General features: G+C 44.2%; 1 protein-coding gene across 11 annotated transcripts in view; it reads right to left on the bottom strand.

Moving 5' to 3' along the window:
* TSPAN18 (tetraspanin 18) overlaps positions 1-13,279 on the bottom strand; it is a 110,907-nt gene that overhangs the window by 45,080 nt on the left and 52,548 nt on the right. For 8 of the 11 annotated variants that reach the window (XM_080594333.1, XM_080594322.1, XM_080594329.1 and 5 more), the window contains one exon: positions 8,313-8,443. The exons of 2 other annotated variants lie outside the window; for them this stretch is intronic. The gene's annotated coding sequence lies outside the window, so the exon portion shown is untranslated. Of the gene's footprint in view, positions 1-3,758; positions 3,817-8,312; positions 8,444-13,279 lie in introns of those variants that run through there. One more of the 11 variants, XM_080594325.1, reaches the window with a different exon arrangement.

Consider the following 13,279-nt stretch of genomic DNA (forward strand, 5'->3'; position numbering starts at 1 on the left):
ACTCCTCTTAATCCTCAACTGCAGTCCCCGGGACACATTCAAAGAGAATTAGCAAAGAAAATGTTTAATGGTAACTGTGAGCACTCACGTTTAATTCCTTGACTTGCAGCTGAGAGTATTCAGAAACTCTACAGGGCCAAATGGGGAAACAGCAACAAGAGGCTTACCTGCACCTGCAGGTGACAAAAGCAGCTCAGCAGCAGTAGTGGTAGTAAAGCCCTAATGGTCATTCTCCTGCCAGACAAACCCCAAACTCCTCCAGTGAGGAATCACACACATGACACTAGCATAAACCAGGAAGAGTGACTGTGTCAGTATCATCAGAAAGAACACACCAAGCAGATTTTGCAGTTCTGGTGACTGCAAAAAAAACCAAAAAAAAAAACACCAACTACGATTAAAAAGAAAACCAAAAAGCAGAAGGGAAAAATTGCCTCATGTTGAACTGGAAGATTTCTTTTTCATGAAACAAAACAATGCACAGATGTTTCTTCAGATCAACGCCCCAAAGTTATGTTCAACCTGAAATAAAACTTTTTTTTTTAATACATTTCCTAACTTTTCAAAAGAAAACCCAACTCTTTTTATAAAATGTTTGGATCTAATTTTAACAGGACAATGTGGTTTTAGTTTTTAAATGCTGAAAGGAGTGGCTTTGGCATTTCTAAAACAAAATCACGTTCCATAAAGAGAATCTGGAATCAAATATCTTCATGTTTACAAACTTACATATAACCCTTCCACGGACTGAAAGTATTTGCTTGATTTCAACTTGATTTTATGAAGATTTATGGTCTCTATGAAGACTTTGGGAAAAAAAAAAGGTTGTGTAATTTCTTCTCTTTTCTAAAAATGATCTAGTTCAGAGGTTTGATTCACAGATTTGATACACACAGCTGATTTTCTATACACAGGAGAAGAAACGTCAGACCGGCACACTTAATCAATTGCCATTATTCTTGATCAATAAAAAATGCACATAGTAAAAGACCAAGATCTCGAGCAGAGGACTAAGGCAGCTCTTTCAGTTTTGTACACCTAATACTTGGGACTATTGAATACCCCAAGGCATTTATACTGTTAGTCCTAAACATCTGAATTCTGGTTTACATGTATCCGGTTAATTTGAAGTTTTCCAAATGAGTCATTTCCAACCACATCTTAAAAGGAAAAAAAAAAAAAAAAAGAAAAAAAAAGAGGCATTTAATTACTCCTTTTTAAAAAGCCACCATCACTTATCCCCTTCCCGGGATGGAGACTTGCTGAATGTACTGAATATTATCCACAGTGTGGTCACACTGTGACACTAGGAGAATCAGAGCTTTGATGTACTCATCTTCAGGTGCTTTAAATGACTGTAAACTGTATTCGTGTAAATAGTAAAAAATGTATATTCTTTCTTTTGCCTACTGGCTTTTGGCAGAAGGAGACAGAGGAGCAGAATGCCAACTCCTGGTTCTAATCAGTTCAGTAAGAGTTTGGCCTTCAGTGCAGCTACCAGATAACTTACAAAATTGGGACATGGAAAGGGAAATGGAACAGCAAAGGCAGTTCTGGCAAGTGATTACACTTTCCAGTAACATAATCCACATACTAAAGCCAACTCAACTAACAGGCCAATAACTTGTGATAAACTTACAGCTCCATTCTGAAAGCTGAACACTTAAGCATGGGAAAAAAAAGGACAAACCGACTCCTTGTCTTCTTATTGACTGAATGCTTGGGAGAGAAATAGCTTTAAACTGAGAATATTATTTTTAGCTCCTCTGAAATGTACTCTTCGATGTACTTTGCAGCCACAAAGGTTATAAATGGTACAGGTCAGTTTGAGGAGTCAGTGACAAATTCTGCCCCGCAGTACATGTAGCATATAGCACTGTGTGTCCACCTGTACCTCCCTAGCATCTGCAGGGGTTACCTGGACAGGCAGCAGGATTGCCCAAGCCCCTGCTGCAGAACTTGGGAAAACGAGTGGGGTCAGATAGCCATAAACTGTAACATCCTGTCATCGACAATTGCCAGGGAAAGGTGCCAGAAACAGTTCAAGATGGCAATTGCAGAACAGCCAGTTCCCAGGAGAAGCTTCCTCCTACCCTCCTGTGCTCAGGGGCTGCTTCATGCCATACAGCATGAAAGGACCGAGTCCGCTACAGCTCTTATATACTTTGACATTTCAAACCAATCTGAAAATTAGCACCTACTGAGTGTTGGAGGATGTGAAAATAAACCTTCCACATATGATCAGAAAAGGAAGTTCATGTTGCTTAAACATACTGCTTTGGAATGTATTTATTTTTGAATGTGCTACTGGGGGAGTTGGGCCTGCTCATACAAGCGCCATGCGCTGCTTCTTCAGAAAAGAAACAGCTGCAGACAGGTCTCTGTTCAGCTCAAGACCTCCATATGCCGGGCACTGAAGCTAAAATAGAGGCAAAGCACTGCCATTGTATCATTCCATGTTATCCAGGCACAAAACGCCTGCACGCCATATCTACCCTACCGTTCCTGCCATGTGCTACCCAGGAGAACCATCCAAACGTCCAGCACAAGCACATCCACTGCCGTTCAGTTCCTCATTTCTAATCTGCCAGTTCTGTCAGCAAGCGTAACATCTGCCAAGGATGCAGCTCACACCCATTACAAGCGAGGTGAAGAACGTGTCATTTTACAAAGCCAAAGCAAGCATTAGATTAGCATTAGCTTTACTATGCACAAGTCTGGCCAGTGGCTCACCTACATTTCTGAAGAGAATTTCTGGATTACCTCGTTTTCCTTTTTTTTTTTTCTTTCCTTCCCCATTCCTGTTTTGTCACAGAAAGAACTAGCAACAGGATAAAAAGGGAAAAAAAAACAAAACAAGAAAAACAAAAAAACACCAGAAATGAAACTTTTTAATCTTCAGGTTTCTCTGAAAATGAATGCAAAGTTTCACAATGCCAGTTTCTGCACAAAATCAAATACTTTAATCACTATTTTCTACAACAGATAGCTTAGCAGCTCTCTTACTATCCTTATACAGATGGGAGAGGAAAGCAGATAGGAACCAAGCTACTACTCCCTGTCAGAAAGAGGAGCAGAGCTAGGAAATGCATGCAAAACTCCCCAAACCCACTTCACCTCTTACAGGCTAATACTGTCTTCATTACTGGTTTTAACAGTTATCACTTTTCATGATCCCAGCTCTTCTTAAGCTGAAGAAAAAAAGCTGCAAATACACGCACATACACCCCTCTCATGCATCTGCTGCCTGAGAAATCTCTACAGAGAATAATTCCAACAGCTCTTAACTAAAGCCTCAGTCAATATTGTTCAAAATTCACAAATCAAACGCAAACGTACTTCTGGAGGCCTCAAAATAACAGAGGCAAAGCCCTTCTTGCTGTTCTGAGCGACGCCGTCTCAGCCTTTCCACCCAGGATTCAGCACAGTGATGAAAGACAGCTTTGGGTCCCTGCCCTGGCACATCAGGGAAACCTCATTTTCCCTTGACAAAGCACTTTACCCATGATACAGTCAGGAAAGAAAAAAAGAAGGAAAAAAGCTTTACATTACCGCTGTAGCGTTAGAACTAAGTGATGGTAACTGATAGAGGTACATTTCTAGTGACAATTTATTTCCTCCTTCTTCATCGTCACTTGGAGGCCACACAAGGCCCCAGCTCAGGAGGATGGGCACAACCACATGCCTTACACACCACAGTTAGCACCAGAAGCTAGGCAATCCCTCTCAGAAGTTAAATCCCCCTCTGGCAGACTGACCTGCGGTGACTGAAGCCGCCTGAGCCCTCCGGCCATGCGTGTCACCTCCAGACACATAAGGGAGAGAAGAAACAAACACATCACCTCTTCAGCAGCCACCCATGACCTGATGAATTAGCTTACAGCACCTGCAACAGCGGTGTAGCTTAGGACAGGCAGCTGGGAGAAATTAAGAGCTTAAACCTCCTGCCACCTCAGCCCAGCTCGTGAGCTGGGCCAGCTGCTGCTGGCCATTGCACGGGCACGCAGGGAGCGGGGCCGAGCTGGCACGGTAATGTGCTCTGCCTTGTGGGCATGACTCTTGCCCTTTGCACTTGCCCGTCACCTATAAATGCATGTACAACAAATGTGCTGTCTGTGGCTGAAGCAGTTAGCACACAGGTATAAATGTCAGCAAACTGGAACCAAACCATGAGGCTGGGGAGCTTGCAGAGACCTTGAGACAACAGCTGTCGGGTGAGGAGCATCCCGTTTTTCTGTATGGCGTCTACTCGAGCGGACAATGACAACCGTGTAAGTGTCAAAAATCATTAGCTGCTTCACTGGTAATCTGAGAACTGAGCACGCCGTTCACCGAGAGCAATATCTCATTTTGATACCGCAGTGGGCAGCGTTTGGGAGCCACCAAATTAAGGGAAGATTATCTGGGAGACTAATTTTGCAAAGATATGAGAGCAAACAATTCAACTGGCAGTATGAAGAGAAATTACAGAAAATCAGAACTTCCCAAATATGACATGTGCTTTCTTTGGTCACTGCAGCTCCATTTTCTAGGCTTTTATAAAAAACAATGAATCTTTAAAAAAGTCCTTATGCCATTTTTGCAAAATTGCAGTTTCTTTAAAAGTTGTCCAACTGCTCAACATTTTAAAAGAACGAGTTGGTTTCCAATGCATACACAGTTCGTGGTGATATCAAACAATTTTCTGAAAAAGCGTTAATAGAAAGTATTTTTTTCTACTGCTGTGAACACACTTCAGCGTAACACAGATTGAGAATCGTGACACGACTGTGTTAAATGAGCCCCCAGATTTGCTGCTGATGCTACTAAGAGAGAGTGTTCTTTTTGTTTGCTTGTTGTTTTTTTTTTTTTTTTTTCTCCTCTAAGAAGTCTGTTACATTACTGGTTGCTGAACAGATTTTTGTAGGGAGAATCAACAGATTCCTTATAAGAGAAACGGCAGATTTTTATAGGGCATCACAGGGAGTCAGAAGTGCTGGCAACCACAGGCAGCAGCTCTAAAGACTGTATCCCAATTACTGATACGAGAGGATACAAGAAGATGAGTCCCCAGCTCCTGTGTGCACGCACACAGCCACGCTCCTCTCCAGGAGCTGGCTCTGTTCCCAGCTCCTGGAGCTGTGCTTTTCCCACTCTAGACCCTGCTTCTGCTTTCTGGAGTCAGGGGATTCAGCCTTATTCACGTTCACGTTGCTCCAGCTGTTCCTTTGTGCAAGCCCCTTACTAGACTTGTTTGGAGTTCAGACTTACTTCACGATGCGGGCCGTTTGTGTTCATTAACAAGTGACTGCTGCACCAGGAAGCAAAGCCCATGTCCTCATCTAACACAGCGCAGTCAGAATTAGCTCATAAACCATGTTTTCATGAAACAGGGAGGAACGGAAGCCCCAGTTCAGTGGCGCTGGTTTTGGCCTAAATCACAAAAATTCTGGTGGAAAGACATTTTCACCTTTCAAAACTTCAAGCGTTGAAATTCTGCAGGGAAGACCATAGGAGCAAAAGGCAGGGTCAACTTGTAAGGTCTGTGTATTTGCATCAGGACTGGAAGCATATACTCAATAAAAAGTAGGTTGTGGTTGAAGAAGGATGCAGAGGAGACACTCCAGGACTCTGTCCCACTGCCTGAGCATCCTCTTAAGCAAGAAAAATCAAAAAATCCACTGGGGAATATTACTGCATTCAAGATGCAAGAAAATACACCACAGCATCCTCTGCTCTCATAGTAGCTGAACATCATTTGCTGTTGCTGCTTTGCCTAATCACCTAAGCTGTGACAAAAGCCAAAGCAAAATCTTTTGCACAGACTGAGACTGTATACATGTGTTCTGGAGCCTACTGCTGTCCTTTTGCCCAGATCTTCCAGAAAAGCAGAAACACTTTCAGCAAGGAAAAAAAAAAGGCAACTGTAAAAAATCAATTTTTAGAAAGAATGTAGCATGATGCTATTCTCCTTATTCGGCAACTGGTATCCCATGTGGAGTCTCACACAATAGCCAGTCTGGCAGGGGGTAGAGTAAGAAGACAACTTGGGGGGAAAAAAATTATATATATATATATTCCCTGCTTGCCCTCACCCTCCATTTCCTCTTGTTTTCTTTGTGACTGCACTGAAAGGGGTCAATAGCTCCCAGCTTGAGAAATGCAGCTTTTGAAAGGACTATCACCAGCATCTGTATTTAAAGCATGCCTTTTTACTTCACAGCCCCCCAGCTAACGCAGAGCTTTTAAAAAGCGAGCAGCAAGATAAACTTTCAAGGAAAAGAAAAAGGGAACAGTGGAGGAAAAATGGTACCTTTTTGCCTTGGGTTTACTGACACTTTCACTGGAATAAAGCTTGCCTGGCAAAGCAGGGACAGGGAGCATAAGCTGCGGATGATCTAATGTGCTATGGATCATTACACCTTGCTTCAGTCACCACCTCCCCATCCTTGAAAGTATGCTACAAAACCACATGAAGCAGCCAAGCACCAAGCTGGAAAAGAATTTCAACTGATTAAAAACAATGGGCAAATTAGCACTGGACTCACTGAACACATCAAAGCTTTGCAACTTGATCTTCAGTGTTTAAGAAATTCTGATCTGACAAACACAGGCAACCTAGTCAAATTTTAATAGGCTTAACTAACTTATCTTGATAATGAAACGCCAGACCAGTGACTACGCTTATATTTAAGCTTTCTATTTGAGGAATAGTCCAGAAAAGCTACGGCACATTAAAATCAGGGATTTATGGGGAGGGAGGAGGACTGGGATTGTAAATGTCTCCCTCAGTACCCTGGAGCAGCCCATGTGGAATGCTGGCATGTGATCGTTTTTTCACAACCCCTGGCCTTGCTTCACATTGCAGTCTCGGACAAACATCCACCAGCAATTACACTGTAGTAACTTCCGCTATTACTATATCTGTTTTAATTCACTTCTGGGATGGATGAATCCAAGCATCTGCCCAAACAGTTTGTACAGGTCAGCTGGTGCCGTGCCCTCTATGTGTAAACAGGTCCAAATCCCATCCATGTGCTTTAGAAAATAAGACAGTTCTTGCTACTAGAGCTTTTCCAAATTTAAGGAGAAAAATGGGTGAATTGCCACAGACAGAAGCTCAACTTTGTGATGAGCAGAGACATAGACTAAATAAGGGAAGCTACGATATTTCAGCTCCAATTTATTTGACATTGTATTTAACTAGTCATTCAACCAGAGCCTCTCAGTAAACGTCAGCAGAAGCCCACAATGTTTTTCTAAGTCCCGAAATTCACAACTGGGAAGGTGTAGTGGTACCTCCAGCAACACTGCACACAGCAAAAAGCTATTTCATGTAGATCCTACCAGCTAGTCCATGAGAGAAATCAAGAGTGAGGCCAGAGAATGCTCCAGAAATATATACCTAAACTGCCTCAGAGAGTCTCTAGCACAAGCAGCGTATGACTGCATTTCACTTCAGTTTCCAATCATGCTGTCTTTCTCACGGGCATTCAAATACATTAGTCTGTGCCTTATCAGATCCTGAATTATGACTGTAGAAAAGCTCCTGTGAGTCTGAGAACTCTGTAGTTCAGAGACATTTATGGGGCTGTAATGAGTACTGACAGATAAGCCACACTCTTGCATACATGCTTGCTACTGATGTCTGGTTTAACACAATACAGCCCTAAGCCTTCATAATACAGCATAGGAAACAGAATCCTCCCATCGCCTACTACTAATTGCATCTGCAGTGGTCAGGGGTTGAAAGAGAAGTAAGCAGATTAATTCTATTAGACTGTGGAATATTATCCCAAGGGGACAAGTGAAAATCCCATCATTTAAAACAGGACTGGTAGGCACTGCTGGGAACAATGTTTCATACTAGTAGGGGATTAAGGGTTTGGACTAAAGGGCCTCTTCTTTTCTAGATCTGGTTGCCATGACTCATTGCAATCAGAACTAGAAGGCCAATCTGTTTGGTTTTTCTTTTCACTTTTGATTGACCTGAGACATCTTGCCCAGTCAAAAACTATAAACAATTTAATTAATTTCTTACTTAAACCCTCTCCCCCATACACACTTCTTTCTTCCTTTTCTTAAAAAGCTTAACTCAACTGTATGAGCAGTCTTGATCCTCTGAAAGTACATTTTTGATGAAAAACATTCACTGTGCTGTAAACACAACATAAGGTTTCAACCTTACAGATGTGTCAGGCAGAGGTGACAAAGCCTCTCTTGAGCCAACTGAATGGAAAAAAATCCTTTGCCCACTCCACTGCAGCAAGCCCCAGCAAGGCCAGAGCCCAGCAGCAGCAGAGTCTGAGCATCAGCAGCGCCGCCTGTCTTACCTGTGTGCTGCTTCGAGGGGACAGGCCTTCAGAGAACTGCTTGTTTGCCTCAAGAAGTCGGGTTGTACTAAACACGCATCAGTCAGGGTCCTTGCTTGAGGTCCCTAGAGCAGGGATCCGGGATGGTCAACCTGTCAGAAAGGGCAGTGACACACGCGTAAGACACATACCTCAATACTGGGTTCAAGGAGGAGACTGTGACCTTGCCTTAGTCACTTCTTCCTACCCTGGTAAAGATTAGCTCTTCCCTGCACACCTGAATGAGGTGAGGGGAACCAAGATAGCAACAGAGCCAGGAGGAGGAGGGTTCAGGGGGAGATGCTGAGGTGGTAAAAGCAGTAAGCAAGAGAAGGTAAATCGGAGCCTGGAGAAATGCAGGGAAGGCCAGCAAGAAGGGAGGATGGCTCATGCCAGATCTTGTCGGTTTTCCCCTTGCCGAAGTCATCCAGACGTGGGGCAGAGAGGTGGAGCCAGCGCTTAACAGAGCAATCTCTCCCTAAGTGCTTCTCTCCAGAGAACAGCACCGAGTCTGGATCTCGTTCTCCCTGACAGCTCCAATTCAGATACGAAGCTGGCGCCATGCAAATCCATTTCATAGCACTACCTCTCCTCTCCTTCCCAGTCTACCTCGCTGCTTTGCTCCCTTTTGAAAACGAAGCCCTTTGCCATGCCCAGCCCCTCCGGCATCCCAAAGCTCGTGGCGGCTGTGCACATGCACACCTGGAGCATCAGCTGCTCCACCGGAGTTTAGCAGCAGTTGCAGGGGGAGATGAAAAGCTGGGGGACGAGGTCCTGTCAGCAAGTCCGTCCAGCAGTCCCGTGAGATGCTGAGGCAGGCCGCAGCCAGACACCTCAAGGCGCCATTTGCTGTCGTGCTCTCCGGAGAAGACATCCATATTGAGCTGAGCTAGCATTTTTTGGCTATCCTGTAGATTACGATGCCACTAACAAGGTGGCTGTGACGTGCTAACGTCACACCAGAGCACATGGCAGGAAATGCCTGTCGTGCACGCAGGTATCAGCCCTCTGCAGCAGTGCTCTCTTGCACGTCCCCAGAAAAGGCAGAGGGCTCAGTGGGACGCAGGTGTGCTGCAGCACGCTGTGTCCAGCCCGAGAGCCACAGCCGAGGGCACTCTGCACCCTGAGAATTCGTTTCATGTGCCAGAAGAGCAGTGTGGTCTGCTGAGCTGAGCATGGGCCCACCCAACAGGTACCCGCGCAGACGTTCTCCTTGCCCACGTCCTAGTGGACTCCCGTGTTTTCACCTGAGGTTCATCCTCCTGTCGATGTTTTTTTACAGGCCTCTTCCCTGCTCTACACAGGGCAGCATTTCAAATACACACGTACAGACCACATCTTGGCTTCTTAAAAGGGGACGGGCAGGTACTTCACAGGTGCAAGCGCTTGCATGTAGAAAATGCATACATCCATATTTTGGCACAGGACAAAGTGTCTGCTGCCTAACAGAAACCTTCCCACTGAACTCAGTCCTAGTCCTTTCAGACATGCATTACTGGACAGTAACTCCCAGCTTGTGGAGACAGGCAGAAAAAGAAGATTCGTTTGTTTGTTTTTGTACAGTGTTCTGAAACCGTGAGATGGAAAGTGTCACAGGCAGGTGCACAAGCTTCTAAGAATCATCAAAAATGTGATTCAAAGGCAATTTTAGTGCCAATTTTCCCTTTCTATTATGGAAGAACAGTGTTTTCCTTGTACGCAAAAAACATTCATTCCCTATTACTATTCCAGCTGATGTACCGCTGTGATCAGCAGCAGAGAGCTCTAATACATTTAGGGTCGCTAATATTGCATTTTGTCTTGTGTGCATACATGCTCAGATGAGAGATTTCAATCATCCCTATTCAAGGAGCAGTAAGAAACAGAAGATATCATAGGTCACCTAAACCCTCGTCTCCAGAGGAGGATCATGCCTCTCCCCTCCCCCGGCTTTGTTTCTGTCTAATCCAATTCGGAGCATCTCAGGCAGCGAGAATATTTCCCTTTCTCTCAGCAGACCTCAGAAAATCCTGACAAAGCTGTCTCCAAGACTTGGTGCCTGCATAAGCAGTCTGATTTTTTTTTTAATTAGCATGATTCCTTTGCATCTGACTACAGCAAAAGCAACAGCATGTGTGAGAAATGGGTAAGGACAATAAAAACCAGGGACCTTCTCTGAGGCTGGTGCAGAGGGACAGAGAGGGAGAGCAGCATCACAACACTCCTTTAGCCCTCTAAACAAATTTTCAAAAGAACCCCAAGATTTTCAAAAGACCCCATAGATTATGGGTCATCTAGGCTCAATGCATTTTTAATATGAAAGCAAAAATAAACAGAAGCTTCGCGTGGAATTTGAATTTCTCCTGATCATCTGCCCTGGTCTTCCATTCTCTCTCGTCACTGCTGGCTATTGGAGGCAGGACCCTGGATCAGACAGGATCTGACCCAGCCTAGCAGCTCCTGGGTGTCCCTTCCGCAGCACTGCACTGAGACACAGCCCGGGGGCTTTGGACTCTGCGCCTCCCGAGTCTGGTTTGATTTAAGGAGTACAACAGACTGCTGGAATGAAGTACTTTTGGGTTGTTTGGTTGTTTTGTTTTTTTTTCCAATCCAACCCTGATCCCAGCTTTTTCCCCAATTCAGTGTTTGTTCACTTTGGGGCCTCAGAGGTGGTATGTTTTGCAAATGACTTTTTTTTCCATCCCCATATACTTGCATAATCATATGTATCCTTGTAGAAAGCTACTTAATCGAGCATAAGGAACAAGAGTTTGCACTATCTACTTATGCAGAGATGGGGAGGCACCCAGAAGTGTTCACATTTAACATTTTATAAATCACAAGTAACACCAAAACAGATGTAAAACAAGCCAATTCCTCATTATATTTTACACTTACCACAACACAAATCTTTGTGCATTAAATACAACTGAAAGGGAGCTGTGGAGTTGGCATTAACTTGACAGATGCTGAGATGAGCAGCACCAGAAAGGAATATCTCAGCCTGAAACAGTGCATGTTAAAAAGGCATCTGCTTATTGTTTGATATGTACATTTATTTACACAGACAGCTTGCTGACATGCTGAAAGGTTGGGGAGGGTGGTGTAGGCTGGCACTTTTAACTCTCAGCGGGCATTCGGCATGCAGTTTGTCATCCTTGGGTCACGTCGCAAGCTTCCATTTCATTGCTGAGAGGTGGCAAAAGGGGGGAGCCGGGAAGGGCAGCAGGGTCCCCTCTGCTGCGTGGAAGTGGCTGCCCTCCTGGAGCCTGCCCTCGGCACACGAGGCAAAGCTTCCCAGCTCAGCCATGCAGAGGCATGCTGCCCCCGGGGCTCATACGCCAGCTTCTGGGGCCTCGGTGCCTTTGATATAGACATGAGAAGAGTCCCTCAAAAGCAAGTCAAACACAGCTTCTTGTACATAAAAAAAAAAAAAAAAAGAGATCTTCTTTAACAAGAAAGAACATTAATTAAGTGGGTAAAATCCCACAGGTTGGAACAGCAGCTGAGGAATTATCTTTCTATCAGGTTGGTAATGAGGGCTAAAAAACCTCACACAGACATTAACAGCTTTATATGGGCTCATTGGCATTCCAGATCAGATGCAAGGCTTGGCATTCCCAGAGCAGCAGATGCAGCTCCAGTTGCAGCCCAGACCACAGCTCGCCCTGCCGAACAGTATCAACACGATGCTGGAAACGAAAAAAACCTACCTCCCTAGCAGAGCAACTTTTTCCCACAGAAATTACACCCAGGGACTGGGGATCACGACGTCCCAAGCCCTGGGTTGAGCTGACACCCTTCTGAAACCCGTGTTAAGGGTGGGTGGTATTTATTCAGCGAGCTGGGGGGAGCGTGAACAGCCATGGAGCCCACAGAGCCTCACACCAAGCTGCTAACAGCTGCACTGCAGAAATGCATTAATTATCTCCCCTGGCTACTAAGGTAAAGAAGTTCCTTTAAAATAACAGGTGTTGCCTAAAAAGACAAGAAGTGGGAACAATTTATATTTCCCTTGTTGCAGATGGCAAGTAGAAACCCAAAAAAATACTGGAGAACTCAGATAGGAAACCAGTGGCAGAACTGGGAAGGGGACATCTTCAGTCTTAAGCTTATCCCTTTAGTATGGAAATCATTGTTTCTTCCTTTCCCATTCTCATGTCTTTCCCCAAAAGTTATTTCTTTTACAGCTTCTAAAGTTCACCCTTAGAAACCGAAATCCACAACCTATTGACTTGCTTCTCATTTCCAGGGATTCTGACGTAAATGAGCACAATGAATTCTCAGCTGGCAAGCAAAAACTGCCCCAAAGAGGCCAATTTCCCCCCCCCCCCTTAAAATGAACAGCAAATGCTGGTATGTGCTGTTTCATAGAGGTTTTTAATATACCTTACTGTGGGGCATTCAGCTGACCAGCTCAGTTAGGGCCGTGCTAGCACATACACTTCTGAAGCAGATGTTTCGTGTTATTACCTGTGTGTTATCAATCAACACAGATGCTATCCCCTACCAGAGAATTATTTTGCAATTCCGCTGAATGAAAGATAGTGCTTGCAAGGGTTTCACTAATTACCCAGGCTTCCCAAAAGGTAAGGATAACAGAGTGTTTTCCCACCATCTCTGCCTCTCATTAATCCAAATGCCCTCTTTGCCCTAATAAACCTATTGGAAAAAGAAACCAATGGCACTTCCTGAGCATTAGGATTAAATTACCTACTTTGAGGAAGCAGGTTGCCTAACAAAAGCATTTGCATTATTAATATCAATTTCTATTCTTTTTACATCTCCTTTTAATAAGCATTTGAAATATTTATAGTGTATAATTAACTGTTTTTCAAGTCATTGTTTCTTGTTTGATGCAGAAATAAAGCTTTCTGTCAGCTTGAACTGTTAATTTAGGTTTGCTGTTGCTGCTCTCTCCTCTTCCCTTAACTAAAGGTCTGGCTGCTCCCTGGGATGCCGTGTGCCAC

The sequence above is a fragment of the Anser brachyrhynchus genome, assembly GCF_964034855.1.
Source record: "Anser brachyrhynchus genome assembly, chromosome: 5".
Classification (NCBI taxonomy): domain Eukaryota; kingdom Metazoa; phylum Chordata; class Aves; order Anseriformes; family Anatidae; genus Anser; species Anser brachyrhynchus.